The following is a 12,740-nucleotide window of genomic DNA, read 5'->3' on the forward strand; positions in this document are numbered from 1 at the left end:
TTTATGAGCCCCCAAAATATAAAGCAGGCACAATTTATGAAACAGTTACGATGTGACAATAAATAATTTTAACGTCAATCAAAACGGGATTATTGTCACTGAAATTTGGGTTGAAAAGATGAAAGCCTGAAAGGGAGAATTGAAATCCAGCCCCAGAGACGATCCCACTATCTTTGTTCCTCGCGACAAATATTTTGGGTGAGAGTTTAAACCAGCAAACCCTTAATTTTGGGGGGAAAAGGGTTGAGTGGGGTTGGCTTTAAGGAATACAGTAAAAATATATATTCATGTTTGGGGAGAATAGCTATTTTATTGTGAAATCAATTTATTTTACATTAAAGAAACTGCTTGGGGTTCAGGTTCTCCTGTGTCAGGCAGCGGCAGAAGGATGCTGCTCCCCACCCGGCCAGTATTCACCCTCCTTCCCCCTGTCTTAGGAAACCCCAAACTCAGCCTCTCTGGAATGCATCACCCAAAGCTGCCCCTGCTCTGGGACAGGCATTGATCGGGGCAGCAAACTTCAGACGCTGAGGAGCCCTGCTTGAAACTGCTGCAGAGCTGCTCCGCTCCCGCACGGCCGCATCCCCTGCATGCCCTGCTGGGCCCCTCCAAAACCCTGCTGTAATTTCCCCTTTTGGCCCTGGAGCTTTTCCAAGAACAGTGTGTGCATCCGGGGAGAAAACAGCCCTTTTTGGGGCTGGTAACAAAACTGATTGTGCTGGTGGGGAGTGGGGCACTGTAGAGAGTGGAGGCCAAGGATGTGGCTCCGGGAGAAGCATCCTCATTACTTCTTTTTTAACTCTGAAATGATGATGATGATGAGGATGCTGGGTGTAAAGGGGTGCAGGGCTGATGGCTTCTGCTTGATTCCTCCAAGGGGATGAGACCCTCGGGGCAGGAGAATCATCCCCTTATCCACAGCATCATCCAGCTTCCCCTCCTATGTCTGCCCACTGGCCTCAAGCAGCGGCAGTGCCTTGGCACTGAGCTCAAGCAGTGCCTGGTTTGGGGCCATAACCAGCAAACATTCAACTGTGTGTCTCTAGAGCAGCATTTTCATTCTGCATCCCAATAATGCCCAACTCCTCCTTGAGACAGAGCTCCCCATTATTTTTTCCAAGGAATTAGGGGCATGACATAAATAAATTCACCTTTATAAATATATTTTTAAGGGTGTTTATTTGCATACCAAATTAATACCCAACGTTGGCTTACACCCCTGGGCCCCAGAGCACACATGGATGGAGGTGAGGGCTGGAAGCAGGATGTCTAAGTTTGTCTCCAGAGCGGCTGATGGATGGACAAGGAGGAACCGGCAGGGGCCAGGCTGTTTTAATCAGCCTGTGTGTGTGTGTGACAATAGTTGGGTGAAGAAGGGACCTGACACCAGCATCCTTGAATTGTTATAAATCACACCAGTAAAAACAGGAGGGGGGAAATATTAAATGTGGGTGATCGCGGTGCTTTTAGTGCCAACTCAATCCCCATGCTGGAACAAAGCTTTGCCAGCCCTGAAATAAATGATGCTGCACCTAATGGCTCTTATCCCTTCCCTGCTGCCTCCAACCAGGCGGCTTTAGGGTTTGAAAGATGCGGATGGGAAGCAGCGGCTGGGCCTGATGCTGTGTTTTACTGGCAGAGATACCCAGTGCCAGACGGGGTGGAGGTCCCAGGGCACTCATGGCTTGTCCCTATGTCCCCATGTCCCCACGCTGTCTTCGCTGATGCCCCACAGCCGCCGGGCTCCTCTCTCTGCTCAATTGCACAGCGCGCAAATGGAATCGCTCTCCTCGCTGTGTTTGTGGCCACGGGAGTGGAAGAATTACATTGGGCTGAAAATAGTATTTACTTTTACTGATTGAAAAATAGATGTTGGGGGAAAAAAATAAAAAGCAAAAAAAAAAAAAAAGCAAAAGCAGGAATTGAAACTATAATTACAACAAACCATATGTAAACTCCCAGGTAAACACTGATTATACTGTGTCATTTCAGCCAGACTTTATTAGCGAGGGAAGAAGCGAATCTTCTTTCTCTCTCTGCCTGCGGCGGATGTAGCACACAGGATCCCACCGCCTGCCATTTGCAGAGTGCTTTTCACCCTAAAATATCTCCTCTTTATGGCCTGATCCTGCGGAGCTCGCAGCAGCTCTGTTTCCTAAGCTGAGCCATGATGTGGGTGCAGAATGGGTCTGCTGGGTGCTGCTGTAGGTGCAGGGCTGAGCTGCCCTGGGTACCTCTTCCTCTTTGGGAAGGGGCTGGAGTGTGCCAGGGAGATGAGAAACTCGAGGTGCATGACCCAGCCTGCTTGCTCCTATAGTGCTGTCTCCATGGGATGAGATGGGATGGGATGGGATGGGATGGAGGTGTCCCAGCTATAGCATCCCCTTTGCCGCAAGCAGTTCACAGGCCTGGTTTGCAGGAGGATGGGGCTGGCTTGGAGAAAGGCTGGAGGAGGTGAGTGGCCATGGCCTTTTCCTTGACCCCCAGCAATGGAGCCAGACCCTCTTTATCAGGGAGCTGCATCCCCAGAGCCCAGCACCCCAAATGTAGGAAAGGAGCAGGGCCAGCACCTTGTTCCTGAGCATCTGCATCGCTCAGCATCCCCCTCACTCACTGACATGGCACATGGTCCCTCCAGGATCAATATCCCCTGCTGGCTCCGATGGAGGCAGAGCAATGCCATCGCACTGGTGGCATGGGAGTCCCCACTGTTCGCCATGTCACCTCAGGACACCTCAAAGGGGACCGCAGCTTCCCCTTCTCTGTCATGCAGTACAAGGATCCCCTGGCAGCACCATCCCCTTCGGATGAGTATTTGGGGTGCTCTTGTGCAGTTTCCTTGCAGGGGGAGTGGGGTGAGGTGGGAGCAGAGGGGAAGAAGGAAACCACGACTACCGTGGGTAACGCCAGGTATCGCTTATACAACAGGGCTGCAAGGCCCGGCCGGCCTTACAGCTTTGCCATAGTGGCACCCTGTGGCAAAATGCATTACTACAGCTGGCAGGGGCTGTGGAGGGGGACACAAGGCCTGGGGGGGACCCTCACCCTGAGGGCTCTCAGCCCCACGTGGACACATACCCCTCGCACAGGCAGGATGCTGGGGGCTGAGCATCGCGTGGTCCCCATCTCCATGACATCCCAGTTCCCTGTGGTGGGTACCACACATCCCCATGGTTGGCCATGGGGTTAGCCAGGATGCCCCACCAGCCTGGACATCCCCGTGGGAGGATGCTGGGATGATGCCAAGCTGGCTGACCACTGTGTGCTTGGTTGCTTAGGGCTGTCCAGTGGCATCTGCATGGCAGGGTGGTGTGGGGCTGCGTGGTGGCATGGAGAGGGGTGTGTATCCATGTGTGTGTGTTGGTTTTCTCCTCCCGGAGCAGACCCGGAGTGACGGAGCGAGCTCTTTGTCTGCCTGTGCGCCTGCCTGTCACGGCTCCCAGCGTTTCCCAGCCACCTTGCACTGCGCGCAGTCACTTTGGCAGGAGCTGTCTTGGAATTTTAATGCGGCTGATTAACGTGGCACAATACAATCGTGGAGCTGTGCCCCTTCCCAGCCCTGGTGTGATAAATAACCAAACCCAACCAGGCATCCCCATCCACGGGGCATTGCCCTGTCCTGAGCTGCAGGCACAAGGTCATTCCAAAGGGAAAGATCCCAATGCAGATTCTGTCTCAGCCCAGGGTGTAATGCAGATGCCCCTGTCATTCTGGTCCGGGGGTGGCAGAGCCGGTTCTGGGGCACACATGGGGTTGTGCCAAGGGATGTGGCACTGGGTGACACAGCAAGGAGTTGAGGGAAGGGTCACCTCTCCCTCTGAGGGATGGAGAACTCTAGGCAGAAGGGAAAATGGTGAAGGAGAGAGGGTGGAGAGGAAGGGGAAAGCTGCCTGCCAAGCAGGGAGGAGGAGATGGGAGAGCAGATAGCCCTGCCGCCCAGGAGGGGACGAGGGGGAGTTATTGACACAGAGGACACGTTGCTAAAAATGAAATCTGTCCCTTCCTCAGGCGGTGTTGACAGAAGAAGATGGGAGGAGATATCAATGGCAGGCACACGTGTCCCGGGAGGGGGTGAGATGCGAGCAGAGACAGAGCAAGAAGTGAGCCTCGGATGGCTGCAGGAAAGAAACTCAACCCCTGTTTGGAAGGTGGGGGCACGCCATGAAGCACCAACCCCTCCAGGCATCGAGGAGGATCCAGTGGCCAACAATTCCCATGCAGGCAGTCAAGCCGAGTGGGGCAGAGCCGGGAGCAGCCGGGCAGGAAGGGAAGGAGGGAGGCAGCAGGAACATGGATCACAGCCTGGGCATCCCTTACCAGCAACTGGGAGCATGATGGCATGGAGCATCTTATGATATGGATGTGCAAGGGAGGATGCTCACAGGGTCAGAGCAGAGCAAAGGGGGAGAGGTTGGGAGATGCCACTCAGGACCCATCACACTGCTGGGATGTCCCCACAGATAGCGTGGGATGTGTGAAGGGCGAAAACAATTGTTCCAGCACTTAAAGTCCTGAAGGTGGAACACACGAAGCAAAGGGCTGAGATGGGAGAGAAAACCCACTTCTGGAGCACCTCCTCTGGTGGGAGATGACGTTGGAGAGGTCATGGAGGTCTGAGCTGGCTGAGGGTTTGGCTGGGTGAAGTTAGGGTGATGTTTCTAATTTGATTGCAACCAAGCCAGCTCTGCTGGGGATGGATGTGATGTTTATTAATGGTGGTTATAGGAAGGGACCAGCAGATTTTTACATCCCAGCAAGTGTAAGGAGGAGGAACAGGCTCTTTTCCAGGCACTGAGCATGAGCCATGACTGTACCATTTTGCTGCAGGGCTTCCCAGATGTCAGCTATGTCCCAAAAAATAGATGATGAAGAAAGGGAGAATAAACCCCAGTGCAAGCAAGGAAGCACAACCCCCTCTGCCTTAGGGCTGCTCTCTCTAAAGGCTTGACCCTGTTTTATGGACCCATGAGGCAAACCCCAAATGCAGAGCAAATACCAATTGATGGGGGTCTTTCATTTCAACTTCAGACCAGGGACCCCCATTTCCACAGCTGCTGATCCAATCACCACAGCCTTTTGTCCCGAGCAAGAGCTTCCTTTGGGAAGGTGATTTCACCCCCATATGCACCCTCCCTGCTTCTCTTTGGGGTTGTTCCTTCCCTCCAGCCCCTTTAGCATCCTTTTACCCTATTAATATCTTCTGACTGTCCTCACACCTGCAGACAATCTGGTCCCCAACCACCTCCACCACCCCCCTCCTCAAAAGCTTCCCTCAGCTGTCTTTAAGCCATAGCTGAAATCTGCGGTATGTAGGAGGAGAAATTCAGTCTGACAGCAGTTTAAAACACTGCACTACTTGGCAGATTTAAATGCTATTTTAAATATAAGCTATGACACAACGGACAAAAATAGCATTGAAAATACCCTGTCATGTTCCATATTGCGAGGAATAGGGAAGCAGACCAGGCTAGAAAGGAGCAGGGAGAGGGGCCAGATGGAGAGGAGAGGTTATTTTGTTTGTTTTAAGGGAAGGGGATGGATGTATTTTGTATGTGGCTGGGTAAATGTGTTTGATGGAGCACGGAGCCAAAAATGAAATAAATCAATATTCTCCTGAGAAATCTACATATTTTATTCTTGGTGGGATCTGCCCAAGCAGGTTTGCTGGTAAATAATTAGTGAGAGGTTGTATTTGTTAGCAGGTTGTTTTGGCGATGCTCATCACCAGGAGATACCAGCTACTGGAGACTGCTTGGTCCCTGCCAAACCCTTTTTCCCCTGTATTTTTTTTATCTATGATCTCATAAGAATTTGCTTTCCCCAAGAAAAATCCACTCTAAAATACCTGGAAGTGCTGGTTCACTTGTGGCTCCCATCAAAGTGACCCTGCAGTGTCCCAGACCAAAAGCAGGCACCATAGGAGCTGATGTATCGCAACGCTTGGTTGAGGGTGTTGCTGCAGGGACAGCCCATGGGACCAGAGAGGGATGGAGGGATGTGGTCTGAGCCATCACCAGTCTCCTGAGTGCTGGAATGTGGCTGGGAATTCTGGGAGCACGCCTGCACCCGCAGCATGGGGTGCAAAGCACCTGGAGCCTCTGGGCCCTGAGAATCTGGGGCTGCAGGGAGAGGTTTCCGCTTCATCATCCCTTCTGTACACAAGAGCTTCTCCAAGCTGCTCTCTCCTCTCAGCACCTTCTCCACCCCTACACACACGCCCCGATGTATAGGGCAGGGCAAACATCCATTCTCTCTCTGGGTTTGTCTCAGAGGGGCAGGTTTTGGCTCCTTCTAATTCCCCCAGTATAACCAGCAGTAAATCCACACACTGCACTGGAAAGTCCTGGAGATGAGGCTTGGAGCTGTCCCTGCGTGGGGAGTGCCAGGCATCTGTTGTACCCCCAAACAGGGTAGAGTGGGGGGGTTCAGTCCCAGCAGAGGGTCCAAGCAGGTCTACTCCTGCTTATGTTGGATAAGGATTTGATACCCAACATGCACCCAATGACACAAGTTACCAGGGTGGCTGTGCTGCCGCTGTCCTGCTGAATCCCTCTTCAGGACTTCAGGGGCTCCCTGAGCCTCCTCTGCTCACTGCTGGTCCTGCTGCAATGGCAGGAACCAGGGGCAGGGACCCAGAGAGAAATGTTTTTGCTGTCACCACTGAAAGGTCTTTATTTTGTGTTAAATGCAGCATGTCACTATAATAGAAACACACAGTTTAGAGAGTTTAACAAAGCAGTTCAGTGAAGCCGGGTTAGCATAAAAAACCAAAGCCTGAGATATTTCAACCCCTTACAAATCACCATGGCCTGGGAAATGTGCCCTTGGTTTTCCCAGCAAACATGTCTGGGCACATTTCCCTGAGTGTCCAGTGATGATGGTAAAGGCTTTTAATCAGGAGAGAGAACTGTCCTGAAGCTGTGCTCCCATCTAACCCCATGGGTGCCTGCTCCCAGCCAGGGGCTCCCCTGACCCTGGGCTATGCCCACCCATGGGGTTCCTGTGGACAGCAGCTCTGGGCACTGCAGCAGCGGGTCCTTGAGCACTGCTCGGCGCCAGCAACGGCATCAGCATCACTGCTCTCAGTGCCAGAAAGGGAAGAACGCCTGCCAAGCTGCTGACACATTACCATGACCTTCTGAGGCTCCAGGCGAAGGCAGCCAGCAGAGGAGGGCATCCACACCTCCACATCTTAATGAAGATTTGAACCCCCCCCAGTTGCAATGCAGGTTGTTGCAGAGGCAAACACACAGGGGTCTCAGCACGGAGGCTGGCTTCAGACACGACTCGGTACAGCACCTCTGGGTCCTCATGCACCTAGCAAAGGGAATCATGTGCCATTCTCAACAGCTCTTTGTGTGTGCAAAAACCCAGAGCTAGAGGGAAACAGGAGGATCCCTAGTGAGAGGTGAAGGAAAACCTCCTGCTAAGGCCAAGAGAAGCTTGGCTGTGTTACAGCCAAAGTAGCATCACTGCTGCCAGAACTGGCACTGGGTACTCCACTAACTGGGTTGTTTTCATGCCCCATTCAAAGAAGCAGAACCACCCTTCTGTACAAGTCTTTTTGTGCTTGTTTTCTATTTTAGATGAAAATAAAAGCATTTCTGTGTCTTTTGATCTGCTTCACTTCCTTACTGACACTTCCAGGATGCTCTGGGTACAGCGGGTCTCCATAGCTCAGCAGGGTCCCCACGTCTCCCTGGGGAATTGCAGCCGCACTGGTACAACCAGGAGCAGAAGCGAGGATGGGATGTGTTCCCTCTCAGTCTTTCCCCTGGTTGTCTCGCCCTCTAAAACATCACCCCCTGTTACAGTACGAGCCTCAGGGTATGGAGCTGCTGATGCTGGGGTACCCGGCAGGCACAGCCATGGGTGTATGCCCACCAGCAGCAAGCATCACAGGGCCGAAGCTGCTCTCTGGAGTGCTGGCATTGCAGTCCTGCCTGCTCTTACCGCCCTGCCCAGCTGCGACGGCAGCTCAGCTCCCTCCCTTGCTCTTTGTTAACCACTGAATTCATCTGACAACTCAAAGAGAGAGAGAGAGGGGAGAGACCCTGCGGCCCGCCGTGGCCGGCGCGGTTCCCCGGCTCCCCCTCTGCCCTCATTTGCAATGCTTGAGTGGGGATTTCTCTATTTACTAAGCTAACAATGTGGGTTCCCAGGGCCTGGGCTGATGATGACATCCCGGCGCTGGTGGGTGGTGGGGCCGGGGGGGTGGCGAGGGCTGGGGGGGGAATTGCATAATGCCGAAGCAGGCGTGGGAAACCACAGCATCTGCGAGCAAAGGCTCTGCCAGCCGCTTTGAGCATGGCTCAAAGGGCTCCCGGGGAAGCCACGGGGCAGAGGGAGCCCCGGGGACCCGGTGGCGAGGGGAGAGGCTCAAACCCACATCCCACGACCCCATCCCTGCTGCCACGGGGCAGGCGACGGCCCCCGCCGCCACCGCCTCCGCCGCTGGAAGGGTTAACGCGGGCCGCCACGGGTCTGCTCATTACAGGGTTAAGGGGGAGATGGCACTTGCAAATCCCTCAATTACCCGGGCCAGAAGGCTGCTCAGGAAGAGCTTTATTAACGGTTGCCGTCTTCATTAACCGCTTCTCCACAGCTGCCTAATTACGGCCGCCATTAGGCTCGACGGGTCTCCCTACCACCACCCTGACCCCCCGGCCCTCTGATTAACCTTAATTACACCTCCATCGCCGGGAACTGGGCGCTCACCTGAGCGGGGGGCTCGGGGGCTGCCTAATTGTGGGCATCCCCGGCGGGCGGCGCGGGGAGGGGGCCGGTGGCCGGGCGCCCGCAGCACGCCAGATGTTCGCTGCTGAAAAGCAGAGGGCTGCCCTCGCACTGAGCTAAGCGGTGGCAATGAGATCGGTAGCAGGGCATTGAGGGAGGCGGTGAAAGACTTTCCCACCTGAGCCGATGGGGCTCGGCCGGGAGGAGAGCGGGGCTTGCTGGGAGGGAAGGCAAAGGACGAGGGGTGGGAGATGCTGCTTCATCCCACAGCACCCACCCTGCCAGGAGGCACAGCATCCTTCTGGGTGTCCCCCCAGCCTTGTTTCTCGATGTCTCCCAGGCTGGATGCAGCACACAGGGATGTATGTCTCCATTTGGTGGCCGTACGGTGCATGCCTGTACTTGGTATTTCACACAAGGCCATGGGCACCATGGAAGGTAGCAGGGATCCCTCTGCTCTCCATCCCCAGGGTGCTGCCACTGCTCCAGGACAGCCCCAGCCTGACGTACCACCCCAGCCTCCTTCCACAAAGAAGGTGCTGCTGCTTTCCTTCTCTCCCTCACTGAACAGAGCAAAGCACGGCTCCTTGGGCGCAGGGAAAATGGAGCCTCTTTCTCCCTCTCCCAAGAGATGCCCCCACCATCTTCTTCCCCCTCCTCATCACACACCTCCCTTTTGGGAGGGGAGGGAAAAAAAAGAGATAATAAAGTTCTTATTTCCACCACATTTGCCATTTCCTGGTCTAAGTAAAGAGTGTCATAAGAGTGACAAGCTAAAAGCCACTGATTACTGTGGATTCATGGCATTTATTCTCCTCGTGAAAAGAGCAAACATCAGAAATAATGTGGTCCGGCCTGCCTCGGAGCCTAACCCTGCAATTAATCAGCATTCATGTGCAGAAGGTGCACGAGCATCTGATATGCAGAGAGGGAGTAATTAAAGGCAGATGCAATCTCTGCTTCCCGCAGGCCTGGGGAGGGCAACTGTGCCCCATCCCCACTGGGGTCCAGCCCCCAAAGTCACCACTGTCACCCCTTTCCTCTGGAGCAGCTCGTTGTGTTCACTCCATCCACCTTCACTGGGTGCATCGGGGACAGGCTCTGCCCCCGGAGCGAGCAGGGTGATGGATACCTCCTGTCCCTCTTCCCTTGGCTGCTTGGCAAAGCGAGCAGGAGGGTTGTGGGATGCAGTACTTAGAGGAGCTTCCGATGCCTTGAACCCTGACACAGCTCAGTGACACCGTGAGGTCCCAGGAGAGGGGGATTGCTGGGGGCTGGGGCTTTCCCGGGACTATCAGTGGCCTCCTCCCGCCGGGGTCTGCCCCGCTGCTCCCGCTGATCCTGTCGAGACCTTTAATCCGTGGGGGATCAGCAAATTAATCCACTAAAGCATGAAGGGCCTGAGCTGTGTTTAATCGCTCCCTTTTGTGTCAGGGGACGGCTAAATGACCATACAAGAGAAAAACCCACAGAGGGGTCAGAGGGGAGGCGGTGGGCGATTAACCCCCGTCACCTCCCTCCAGGCTGCGGCGCGGGGTGAGACGGGGCTGAGCCTGCAGCCGACGGGGCATCGCGGGCATCACTTGAGCTGTCCCCTCCTGCCTCCATGCGCCGTGTCACTCGTCAGGGCCACGGTGCTGTGCAGCCCCCCAGCGTGGCCAGAGCTGCCTCAAGCACAGGCGAGACGAGCTGTGCGAGGTCTCAGCCTGGCTCCCGGCAGACAAGCTGTTATCACGGCAATTACCCCCCAATACGCCCTTTGGGAGCTATTTCGGCCGAGGGGTCAGTTAGTGCCGACAGCGGCCGAATCCTCCCCTTGCCCCCGGGGGAGGAGGAGCCGTGTCGGGGAGGGGATGCTGAGCGGAGCTGTCTGCCTGCTCCGGCACAGATTGTGCCAACGCGTGGTTGAGCGCGGCGAGCGCTTGCAGCCAGCACCCTTCAAAAATATCACTCGGGGAACAAATGACACCACCTCCCCCTCGCCATCCTCACACCCTCACCACAGCAGGGGCGGCCACGCCAGCCTGGGTGCCACAGCCCCCCCGGCCCCTCACGCCCATTTTCTTCCAAAGGAGAATAACCTGCAATATATATATATATATATGTATTTTTTTTCCCTTTCTGGAAACTAATGGACTCCTTAAATAGCAAAAATTGCACCCTGTAATTAAGATCTTGCTTTTTAAATGATTAATCATTCTAACCCCTTCCAGCGGCATCCCACTTACTGCTGCTCTCATATTGAAATGCAGATCTGAGAGGGAGGGAGCCGAGCAGGTCTGCAGAGAGGAGCAATTAAATCTTCCAGCTGTCGCTGGTCCACCCCGTCCTCCCGTTTTTTTTCCTCAGGAAGCCCTGGGCGTTGTCCGCCAGGCTGGCTCTGTGCCCTCATCCACGTTTCCCCTTCTGATCCTCTCATCTCCATCCTCCCCACCTCCATCCCTTCTTGTTCTGTTGTCTCTTGGTTTCTGAGCTCAGCAGTACCTCGTCACGGCAAGGTCTGACCTTCCTTTCTTTGGAGGTGCTGTCAGCTCCCCCAAAAGGAGTCTGTCCCCCTCTTCCCAAATGAAAGGGGGAGAAGGATGTGAACACCGCGTTAGGGTAACATCAACCAGCAATCCCAGTCCAGCCCATGACAACCAGCTTCCTGTTTGGGGACTGCCGCTCTGCATCTCTGCCTATGCCAGTGTTGCAGCCCTCCGAGGTCTCACCCTCCTGTCCTTCCCTTGGCTCTTCCCTGAACTACGTCCTGTTGTAGAAATGAGATCCCACAAAAGGCACCCATGAACATGTGTCACCTCCCTGCAAGGGGTTCCCCACAGCCTCAGCACATTCACACCTCCCTGGGAGGATCTCAGGATCCTGCAGCAGGAAAACTGCTCAGCTGTGTAGGAACCATAACCAGAGAAGGTCCTCTGGCCTAAATCCCTCCTGCAGACCCTCTCCAGGTTGGTGGCAGTCCTTCAGGTGCTTTCTAGAAGCACACAGTCGGTTTTCATGGTGAAACAATGAGTGGATAGAAACCAACCAGGAGAATATACATACAGTTTCAGTCCCCAGCAGTGTCAGTGTCCCATAGAAGGTATTTGAGGTGGCCAGGACTCCAACCTCTATCGCCATTGGGGCAAAGAGGAACCTGGTACTCTGGGTGTGTTAAATTCAGTACAGGAGATAGAGTTCTTCCAAGGAATCAGAGAAAGGAGTTTCCAGAGCTTCTGTGTTTCTCTGCCAGTTTTATTTTTCTGATACCAAAATAGAGAGGAGGCAGGAAAGTGTGTAACCATGTGAGACTGGGGAAAGGGAATGACAAAGAATCAAAAAATGAGAGGCTGGGATGGAGAGAGGATGCACTTCACAGAGTGAAAATGAGAGGAGAAAATGCTTTCCCAAGGAGAAGGAATAGAAAGAGGGCTCTGTGTTACTGTTATCCCCAAAATGCTGCACTTGCCCTCTCAAATGTTTCCCAAAACAAGAAGATTCCCAGAAGATCTGAGGAAGGGAGAGAGATTGGAGCTCCTCTTGACCATCCATCCCACACTGTTAGATCTCAGCATCACTCCAATTTTTGGGCTTATTCCTTTTATTCTGGGTTGCAATGTCTGGCTATGACATGGCTGTGGTTCTCATCAGTACCTGTCCCAGGACACAAGGCAATACTGCCAAGGAGGCCAAGGGGAGTTCCAGCCTTCTACCTTCATCCTGTTGATGTAGATGTATTCAAGAGGGAAGAAGGTATCTTGTCTCTGCTGGAGAGTGCTTTGGTCTTTACGATGCATTTAATAGTGTGGACAACACTGACATGGGACTTTGTCCCTCCCCCCTCTTCCCACTGGAGCTCAGAGGCCTTTTTCCCATGACAAAATGGAAACAATATCCACAATCCATATAATAAGCAATGGGGAACCACGCAGAGCATGAGCTGTCCTCCCAGAGGAGTGACTCCTCGCAGTCTCCATGCTGCTCTGACACCCTCTCTTACATGGTCTGAATGCTACAAAGCAGCC

The sequence above is a fragment of the Melopsittacus undulatus genome, chromosome 9, assembly GCF_012275295.1.
Source record: "Melopsittacus undulatus isolate bMelUnd1 chromosome 9, bMelUnd1.mat.Z, whole genome shotgun sequence".
In the NCBI taxonomy this organism is placed as follows: domain Eukaryota; kingdom Metazoa; phylum Chordata; class Aves; order Psittaciformes; family Psittaculidae; genus Melopsittacus; species Melopsittacus undulatus.